Source organism: Prionailurus bengalensis, chromosome B3 (assembly GCF_016509475.1).
Source record: "Prionailurus bengalensis isolate Pbe53 chromosome B3, Fcat_Pben_1.1_paternal_pri, whole genome shotgun sequence".
NCBI classification, from domain to species: Eukaryota; Metazoa; Chordata; class Mammalia; order Carnivora; family Felidae; genus Prionailurus; species Prionailurus bengalensis.
The window spans coordinates 35831062-35842116 of NC_057355.1; positions in this window are offsets into that span (position 1 = coordinate 35831062).

Consider the following 11055-nt stretch of genomic DNA (forward strand, 5'->3'; position numbering starts at 1 on the left):
GGGTGACGTGGGGGGCTAGGTCCCTGAAGAGGAGGATGCGTAGGGAAGCCTGGGGTTGACGCTCCTCGTCTGGTGGCCGGGTTCTCAGGGGAGAATGGGCGAAGCGTCGGAGCCTCACAGGTAGAGGAGGAAGGTTCTGATGCGAGCACATCGTGGATCTCTCTGGTATCTGTCGGCCCTCTGAGGGCAGCTGCTCTTGACTGTCTCCGTGTCGCTCTGGAGAAGAGACTGTGCTCTGCCTCGGCTGTGCCTCTGGCTGCCACCATCTGGCTCCCTCTGGAATTTTGGCTGGTGTCTCCAGCGGAGGCGTTGGGGTGGGTGGCCGCCTCCTGTCAGGCGGGCCCCCGACGGCAGGAGGGAGGGCTCTGGAATATCTGCTTAGAGCTCTGGCTGTTTCCTCACCCCCTCCCCCGCCACAACACACACACACACACACACACACACACACACACACACACTTGTATAACCACATTTTCCCTCTCACCGTAAAAAAAAAAAAAGAGAGAAAAACTCTCAGGAAATATTTCCACTTTAATTGTCACAGGGAGAGCGTGGCCCACCGATTTCCCCGCCTGCCTGGCAATTCGGGGACGGCCTTCTCTGCCAGCCCCTCACCAGCTGCGGCACCAGGGGCACGGGACTCCCGACACCCCAGCTTTGAGAGGGGGCGCGTGGCTGGGGTTCACCTTCACCAGATCAGTTTCTTGGGCGGGCTTCTGTTTCTTTGGGTTCAGAGTCCTCGGGGTGGGGGAAACCCCCGTGTGACCCAGCAGATCGGGTCGCGTGCGTGCTCATCACAGATGATGGGCTGAGAAGGGGCGGGGCAGGCAGCAGGGTGGAGGGGGTTGGCGGGGGGAAGTCCGCTCCTCCCCACCCTGCGCGGATCTGTGGCTCAAGTCACCCCCAGCTGTCCACACCTGCCTTGCACTGCTCTTTGGCTCACTTGTCCCTCTTAGTTCATCGTTTACATTCTTCCAAAGGTGAAGTCCAAGGTTCATTTACTCTTCAAATGTGAGCTAGGTGTGGGGGCACCCTGGAGAGTAATTGCCACGTGGGTGGAGCTCGTAGGGACACGGGGTGGTGTCTACCAAAGCACCACAGAGGGACAGCACCTCCGCCTCGGGTGGCGAGGGTCACGGAAGGCTCTCAGCCAAGGTTCCCCGGGGCTGACTCTGAAACAACTAGAAAAGGCTACCCTGTGGGCCACACCGTGGGCCTTGGAAACCACAGGGCACTGGGGGCCCACCGCCAGCCCTCCATGCTTGGTAGGAGCCTGCACAAAGTCCTGAGATGGGCGGGGGGCGGAGGGGGGAGCCAATCATCGCCGGCTCCAAAGGAAAAGAAAACCACAAAATCAAGATGAGGAAATGGTCCATTAAACGCCTCCAAAACGTGCTCTTAGGTCACCCAGTCAACTGCTTCTCTACGCAGCTCCACGGTTGTATATAAAATACGCTTCATGTGGCATGTGGGTGAACTTGAACGGGTTCGGTGCGATTAGGGGTGAGGCTTGCCCAAGGGTGGCCAGGCCCGGGGAACGACTGAGCGGGCCAGCTGGGGGTACCCCCCTCACCCCAGGGGGAGGAAAAGAACCACAGCCCCACGTGGGGCTGGGCTTACCCCGTGGGGTTCGGCGGGGGAGGGGGGCGGCCTGTGGGACAGATGTGCGTGCAGGGGGGAGGGGAGACGGCTGTCCTGCGGACAGGGGCCGGAGGAGCAGGAGAGGCGGCTGGGGGAACCCCCAGAGGGGTCTGGGCGGGGAGGGGGTGGGGGCGCCGGTAGCGTCCCCCGGGGAACGGGCGCTTCGTGGCACCCCCGGACGGGAGCATCGACCGCGTCCCCGCGCCTCCTGCGCGCCCCTCCGCAGCCACAGCCGGTGCCACCGAAGATAAACACGCATCCCACAATTCACCGTGGTTTGTTTTCCCCTCCAACTCCAGATGGCCTATCTGGGGACGGCCGAGGCCCCTGGGTGCGGGCCGTTGCCGTTTTTGATGAGCTGTGCACATATGGATACCGAAACATCTGGAGCGGCCATGTGCTGCTCGGGGCAGGCCAGCCCCGGCGAGCCAATCAGGAGCCCCGGGGCGCCAGGGGGTGCGCGCGGCCCAGCCAGCGAGCCCCGATAAATTATTCATGACCGAGTTATTTGTGGTGCGAGGGGTCCATCAGCTACTTTGATTAAAAATCCAATGAGTAATGAATATGCAAACGCCAGTGACTGCTCCGAGCAACAGATTTGTCAAATTGTCTATACTTCGCCGAGATAAAGGAAAATCTCCTGGGGTCCCGAAATTGAAAAACCGCACCGTCAAATCGCAGCATTATCTTAATTATCAAATCTCCTTGGCCGTGCACATACCCCGCGTGAGGCTGAGCGGGGCGACGGGGGGGAAAAAATGGAGAGGGAGATAGATATTTGTCTCTGAAACCGGGGGCCTGGCTAGCAAGAAACAGCCTGGTGGAGAAGTGATTTTCATTCACATGGTGACTCCGCAGCCATTTAATTATTTTAATTAGGCTTAATTAGTGGTAAATTTACAATGATATGCTTGATACCTGGCATTAAATCTTTCATGCATAAATGTTTTGTTAAAATGAGGAAAAGGCAAGTGGCATTTCGCCAGCAATTACGGCTGAATGTTCTAATGAAGGATTAGGCTCCGCAGTGATTCATGAAGACAGGCGGGCACCAAACTTGTTTGTGAGGCGCCCGGCACACCATAACTCAAGTGTTCCCACTAGCATCACGGCTGTCCTTGTCGCTTCAGGGAGCGCCTGCCCTGGGTGCCAGCCAGGGCACTGGGGGCCGGGGAAGCTCTGGGGGCGCTGGCTCAGAGCCCCAGGGCCCTCCGTGTGAATGAGTCACTCCGACTCACTGTCAGAGAGAGGGGCTTCTTCTGTGTGGGGTGGAAAGCCACGGCCACAGGGGGGTCAAGTGTCACAGAGCAGGTGATCGATCGTCTGTGGCCCTGGCTAGTTTGTGAGAGGCAGGAATTGTTCTGTTCTGTGGGCTCTCTCAGCCCAGACCGGGCTGGGCACAGAGCAGGTGCACGGGATGCGTTGGCTGGGATAGATGGGGGCCTCCGTGTCCCTGCTGTGGCCCAGCCTCGGCCGTCAAAGCTCTGAGCTCTAACAGGTTGCGGTTTGGAGTGAGTCTGGAGAGCCTGACGGGCCGTCCCCCACCGCCCGCCTTGTCCTGTCCAGAGGTCCGATGTCTGCCCTGCTCCGCCCTCCCCGAGATCCCTTTGCCAGGAAATGAGGGCTTGTTCTCTACATTCAGAGATCGGCTTCAGCTACTTCCTTCCCCCCCGAAGGGGAAACATAGCACCTGACACCTGGACCAAGATGGGGGCTCACAGAGAGCCAGGTGGAGAGAGGGAGGGGGGCAAGGGGCAGGAAGGGAGAGGGTGAAGGAAACTGTCCCCGGCCTGCCGCATAGCCCTGTAACACCCTCACATCTGGCTGGCCCTGGCCCTGGCCACATGCTCGTTCAGTCCCTGGCAGAAGTCAGAAGTCCGGAGTGTGACCCGGGGGGCCGTTCGCGGGTCCCCATTTCACTTCTGCACTCCTGCTCCCTGGCAGCCGCTTCCTCTCGCCAGCGGGGAGCCCGTGCCTGGCATGTCAATGACTCCGTGTGCGTGCGCTGGCCTCCTGCCTCCCTTTCTCCCCCGTCCTGCACTGGATCCCCAGTCACCTCCCTCCCGGGCTCCCCCACGCTCCGTTCCCTTCTCATTAGCTCGAGCTCCTCTGAACTCAGTGCTAATGCCTTTGGCTCTGACTTAACCACTTCCCCGGAGAGTCCTGATGTTATGTTTCTTAAGCCCGTTTTCAATCTCCCAACCACGGGGTTATGTTTCTTGGTTTCAGCCTCTTAATGGGCTTTCAGAATTTTCAACCTCAGCTTTTCTTACCCTTTGCAAGAAAAGATATGACTGTTAATAAGGAGGCCTTTCTTTTCTTTTCTTCCTTTCTTTTTTTTTTTAAAATTAGTGTTTCATTTTACTCATTCGGGGAGCGTTTAGGCAGCCAGATGGGTGTTTCTGTCTTCAAGTGCTCACTACTTATATCCACCAGAATGGAAGTTCCACGAGGGCAGGAACCTGAGTGGGTGGGGAAAGAAAGACCTAACATACATAATTCTATTTATTTCAACAGGGCAGATGTTGACGCCCCAAGATAATGCCCCATATTCACCCTGTGGCTTTGGGTCCCCCCCGCCCCCAGCTCCCGGAAACAATGGCACACACCCCAAGATGTCCCATGATCCTCTTTGAGAAACAATGATCTTGGGGCTGACCAGGCTGGATCGTGGTTGGGGCCGGAATGTGGGAGCCCCAGGTGAGAGACACTAGGGAAAGGAGGGAGCTTTTCAGATGCTGTGAGGTGTTGGTGGAGGAGGAACGGCGCCCTGGAGGAATGTGAAGTCCCCAAAGGGTCATTTCCGTGCAACATGGGACAGCGTCATACACTCAACTCTTTATTGGGTCAGATCGTGTGGGGCTGGGGAAAACGTTCTCCTCTTCAGGTGGAGGTGACGGGGAAGTTCTGACCGCAGGAGAACACTCTGCCCTAGATGAGGAAAGGTCAGGAATCACAGACTAGGGGATGGAAGCTACTAGAAGGGTGCTGAGAAGAAGGGGGGGCTCAGATTGTTTGCTGTTTAATACAATCGCAATGGCGGATGCCCAATAAATGTGGCAGAGTGAACATGTGTTTACTTTCACTCCCTCCCCAAACCCTACTAAAGTAACAATGAAGGAATAAAAATAGGGGCATAAATCCACACTGGGCATGAGTAAGAGGAAATGACATCACGCAAGGGATCCCAATAAAATTTTTGAAGCTGGGAAGTAGAACTTGTAACAGATAACTCATCAGATGGGAGACAGCCAGGGTCCCTGTAAAGGCAAGGGAGTGGCGGTGGGCCAGGGAGGCAAAAAGGGCCAAACTCTCCCCTGCTGTAAAACCCCAGAAAGGGGACCCCGGATGGCTCAGTCGGCTAAGTGTCTGACTCTTGACTTCGGCTCAGGTCACGATCTCGCCGTTCGTGAGTTCGAGCCCCCGAATTGGGCTCTGCGCTGACAGCATGGAGTCTGCGTGGGATTCTGTCTCCCCCCTCTCTCTGCCCCATCCCCAATTGGGCTTTCCCTCAAAAAAAAAAAAATTAACAAAAACCGATTCTAAAAAATAGAACCCCAGAAAGACTCAGGAGCTGGAAGCCAGGAGGACCCCTGGAAGCCGAGGGGCGAGGTGGTGCTTAACTCAGTGGAATTGCTCGGGAACGCATCGTATTATTTCCATCATTCCTCCCGGGTGTGCGTCCCAAGGCCACTCCCAAACACATCTCCTGAATACAGATCTCTGTCTCAGTCTGTGGCCCAGAGGGCCCAACCTGAGAGGGTGTGTCCCAGGAGTGGTTCAAGGGAGCCGACTCTAAAATGGGATTGTGGGGCTAGATTATCTACTGCTGGCCGCTGGCCGGTGGGGAGGGCTCCTCAGCTGGCGTGGATAACTCCCTGGCATGCTGTCTTGGGGTTATTGTTAAAACGTTCGCTCATGGCACACCAGAGTGGGATACCGGGGGAAGGTAGTACTCTGGTGGGGGCCACATTCGAGACATTCGAGAGGTTCTGGGGAAGTAGTAATTAAAGAGACTGTCAAGTTAAACGGCTACCGCTAAGGGCAATTGACGCATTGGAGAAAGAAAGAAAAGGCCGAGGGTGATTAATCACCAATTAAAGGCTAAGTCTGAAAGTCAGCGAGCCCAATCGGCAGCACATAAAAAGACTTCAACTCTTGCAACTAGAGGGCAAGAGAAGCCGAGGACCAGATCCATGACTTAATTATAAGAGTAGCAGAATTCTAGAGGAGGTTGAATTCTTGAACTCAGGAAGTCGGTCATGCCAAGGTCAGGGCCGTGACTGGGGAAGAACGGGACCCCGAGAACTGGATGGGGCCATTCAGGTTGACGCACTCCAAAGCCTTCAATCTCCAGATCCCTCTGAACCTTGTGGGTCCACAGAAGTTGTGCCCCCCCGCCCTTTTTTTTTTTTCTCTGTTAAAAGATAGCAATCCTCTCGCGCTTGAAGGTGATGCAGAGGCCTCTCCCCTGCAGGCCAATGCAAAACTCTCTCAGGATTCGCTTTCACCACCACTGCTGATCACCAGGCCTATCGTGACACCTCTGTTGGAGTGGGGGGAACACAGCGGGGGACGGGTAATAAATGGAGTCTTGACCCAGGTACCTCGTGACAGGTCCACTAAGTCTACAGACCTACCCGTCGTTCATTTCCCAGACTCCAAGTGTAGACTAGTCCTTGACGTGTGGAGTTGAGAGTCACTGTAGCGAAGGCCAAGTGGAAGTCTTCCAACGGCCTCCCCCACCCAGGGCCAAGGCAGTAAGTGCAAACCAGTATCACCTTCCCCGGGAGATGGAACCCTGTGATGGCAGGTCATTTGAGCAGCGTAGGGTGCGCCATAGCGGTCACGGCCATGGTCGTGGTCACGGTGTGCTGCCCGGAGGCCCCTCAGGCTTCAGGTACTCACTTCCCCAGTTTGCTGGGAGTATTGAAGACTCTCAGCTCAGTCTGTCTCTAGGACGTGCTCTTAATTAAAGGGAATCCTCTTGCCCAAGGTCGACACCCCTCCCTGGGGTAGCCCGCTTCCCCTAGCCAGGCAACGAAAGACAGTAAAGGCCCATCCCTCTTGCCTCAGGGCAAGGCAATTCAGGGGGATCATTCCAGCTCCAGGGCTCTCTGGGATTGGCTGAGTCTTTTGTGGTGACTGCAGCTCCTCTCCTCCCTCTGCTCCATCCTGCTTCCCTCTCGCCGGCACCGTGACAACCTGCAGGCAAAACTTGGAGTCTATCTCCCAGGAACTGTTCTGGTAGGGTCTGTAACCGACTAAGTGTGACCCCGGATTTCCTCCCCTCTTAGCACCGCCAAGCCACTGTGTCTTCCCCAGCCAGTAGAAAGGAGCTTTGCACTCGGAAAGGCTAAACACGAGAGCCTTGGCCTTGGGGGATGTAGGTGCCACCAAGGGTGAGGTAAGAGCCGGTCTGCCACTTGGCTCCCAGAGTGCTGGAGGCGAGGCTTAGAGTCACCTCCCTATTCCTCCCCCGGTGGATGACTTTCTTTCTGGGGAAACCAACAGGCCCAAGAAAAAATTCTTACAGATGCTGGCGGAGGGAGTACCATAAGGAATTGGCTACTGTCTATCTCATCATCTTATAGTGAAGCCACCCACCCAGGCACTGAGTGTGTCTGAACGCCTTTTAGCATCTTATAAGTACACATGGATGTGAAGACAGGAATTACCAGATACTCAAAGACAAATGTCTAACTTGAAAGGCAGATGTCAATATGGAAGCGTTGGAAAGGGGGACTCAGGAGAAAGAGAAAGAGTGTAGGGAGCGAATGAAAACTTCCAACAGAAAAGTAAAATCCCAGAGGAAGACACAGTGTCTACGCAACAAAAACAGGATGCTACACAAAAAGAGCAGTCAGAGAGAGTCTGGAAATTCAAACTCCCACGGCAGAAATAAAAGCTGTGACGTAAACATAAGTGTGCATGTGAGTGTGTGTGACTGCGAGTGTATGTGAGTGTATGTCTCAGGGTGGGTCGGACAAGTGTGTGTGTGGGGGGGGTGTGAACGAAAATGGGAATGTGAAAAAATTAAATCTCCAGCTTGCAGGGAGGGAAGATTTTAGATCATCTCTAAATTTCTTTCGAACCAAGAAGTAAAGTATAAACATTTTACTTAGAAATATGAAGATATGGGGTGCCTGGGCGGCTCAGTGGGTTAAGCACCCAACTTCGGCTCAGGTCATGATCTCGCGGTTTGTGGGTTCAAGCCCCGCATCGGGCTCTGTGCTGACAGCTCGGAGCCGGGAGCCTGCTTCGGATTCTGTGTCTCCTTCTCTCTCTGCCCCTCCCCCACTCACACTCTGTCTCTCTCCCTCTCAAAAAATAAATAAACATTAAACAATTTAAAAAAAGAAAAAAAGAAATAAGAAGACAGGGGCGCCTGGGTGGCTCAGTCAGCTGAGCGTTCAATTCTTGGTTTCGGCTCAGGTCATGATCTCGAGGTTCATGAGTTCGAGCCCCAATTTGGGCTCTGTGCTGGCAGCATGGAGCCCGCTTGGGATTCTCTCTCTCGCTTTCTCTCTCTGCCCCTCCCCTGCATGCGCTCTCTCTCTCTCTCTCTCTCTCTCTCTCTCTCAAAATAAATAAGCTTAAAAAAAGAAATATGAAGATAAATACAAGGAGACATAGCTAAAAAGTGATTGCCTCTAGGTTTTGGGAAATCAGAGCTGGGAGAGATACTTTTCACTAAAAGCCCTGTGGAACTACCGAACAGTTTAAAGGTAATACGTGTATTAGCTTGTTTAAAATGCAAATCAAAAATTTTTAAAAATGACTTCCAGGCCGTCTGCTCCTTGGGTAACCCCAGGTGAGTGCCTTGGTTTCCCCGTTTATCAAATAAAGACCAGACCGCTCGCTTTTGGGGGCTGTTCCGAGAATTCGGCCGGGTAGTAAACACGGAACACGTTTCCTACCTGGAAAGCTCTGGGCAAATGATGCTAGCGTGGTCACGAACGTTCTACCCGCTGCTGGATTTGGCCAGCGAGAGAAGCGGCAATGGTTGTGCTTTTTGGATGGTAGTGTTCAGAGAGGCAAATCCCTTTTCGTTGTAAAGGCTTTAAATGTCTCATTCTGAGACAGATTGTCTCATCAGAAATACTACCATAGCTGGATGATTTGCAAACCAACCACCAGCTAAATTTGCTGCCTCCTAAAATAGTTTTGAGATGTCTTCAGGACAGGCCTGGTCCCAAACACATTCACGAAGGCAGCCAAGACTGTCTTTGGTGCTCCCACGGCAGGCGCTCCTGGCCAGCAGTCTCTGCAGCCCCCACCCCAGACACCCCCGTCCCCTCTGCCCCTCTTCTGGTCCTTCTTTCCAAACAAAACCTGCTCTCTGGGAGGAACCGAGATCCTAACCACACGGCAGATTATGATACAACTGGCCAATAGTAGCTTAGGTCAAACCACCCTTTTCCCAGAAGAATGTACATTTAAACATGGAATAAAGTATTAAGCTAAAGAAATAAAGCTCTAATGGTGAAGTCATGCAGAAACTAGACATTGAAGACGTAGATTTTGGAAAGTGACGGTATCCTAGTCCTTCTAAAATTGTATCACACCCATCAATAGAGTTGGAATCTCTATTTCTATACAGAGGCAGCCCCCTCTCCGACAGAGCGCTGCTCTGGGACCCCAGACACCATCTATGCGCTTCAAATTAACGGAATCCTGGGACTTCACAGACGTAGTCCTTCAAAGGAATCTTTTCGAGCCTTCTTCCTGGTACAAGAAGTCCATTCCCAGCGTCCCTTGACATATGATCCTTCATCATCCTCTATGTTAATAGACCTTTTCCCTTTTCCTTTCAAGACCTAGCTTCATGCTATTGTGGGTGGTCTTTATTATTAGGAAGGACTTCCTCATACCGGTTTGGATTTTGATTCCCCTGATTTTAATCCATTGGTCCCATTTCCCACCTCTGGAACCAAAGAGAACAGCAAGTGGAGTCTCCTTGGTTTATGTGAAGACGTTGTGTTGGTTGGCGCTTTCCAAAGTGTGCCCCGTTGAACACTAGCTCCAAGGGACGCTACTAAGAGGCATGTGACGAAATGGTTGGACGGTCAAACGGGTTTGGAGAATGCTGAGCTAATTGAAGTTGCACAGATTTCTTTACTACCGGACTTTTGGGGCCTTTCCGAAGCTCACGCACCAAACCGTGCTCTGAGAAGGGGATTTAGAATGCTCTGATTTCAAACGTGGGTGACCTTAGAATGCTCCTTGAATGGCTGGGCTGCCTTGTGGGATTAGTGTTGGGGAATTACTGGTCCTGCAGAACGAGCTCTGTGCTGGGAATCACTGGTGTGCAGACGCCAGCTTCTACCAACTCACAACGGCCGACGGTGCACATCTCCCCCCAACTCTGCATTTCGCGATGGCACGTTGGGAGCTTGAAATTGGCCACAGTGGGAATGTTTACACAACATAAACTGGCAATTGCTACAAATCTGGATTCTCGGAGTGCTGATCGTTAAACATTTACCAGCGCACCACTCAATCAGAGGCCATGGGTTAAAACCACCAGACACTAGACCTGGAGCAAGTCATTACGCCTTTCTGGGTCTCTCCCTTCGTCTATCGTAATGCGCGAGCTCAGCCGTCCTCTTCTTCTATGAGACCCTGTGACTCCCCTCAGAACGCCCTTCTGGGTTCAGTGTCTCCAGTCCGTTCACCCATTCTTCATATGTCATGATTACTCAATTTCTTACCACCCTGGCTGGCAGCTCAAGAGGCCAAATGGTGTCTGGGTGGTCAGTTTCCTTTAGAAGTGGAAGTTTCTGGGAGGAGACACCGTCTTCCTGCTATGTCCTGGACAGTGTGAGCTGGTGAGCTATAGAGCACCCAGGTAAAGGTCAGAGGCATCTGGAGGGAGACAACTCCTGCCCAAGGCAGTCCCACATCTTCAAAATGGTATATTTCTGCCACCAGCGTGGCTACTCCTGTGCCTCATGCTCACACCGGGCATCACTGAGTGGTGATGCGTCCTCGTTCTAGGGTGCAACGTGAACCCTGTCTCCTGTGTGACCTTGACTAATTAGACTCTCTGTGGTTCACTCAGTTTCCTTAGCCAGAATCTTGGGAAATAACAGCACTTAGCTCTGTGGTTATTATCAGGATTAAATGAGAACACATGTAAAGCACTAAGGATGATGTCTGGCACATAAGTGCTCAACAAAGAACAGCTTGCATAACTTGTTGTTGTTGTTAATCAATTATAACACTCTTTCCCACTGTCTTAGATGCCCTTGGTGCCCTGCCCAGATCCTCTTTGCCTGGCCAGTTCTTCCAACTCCCAGCTGTTGTGAGTTTGGGATCCTAATAGCTCCCAGCTGCACTCTTCTCCGGAACATGTCCCTCAGCAGCTGGGAATCTCCTCTTCGGGGGATACCGGGAGGTCACAGTCTCTCC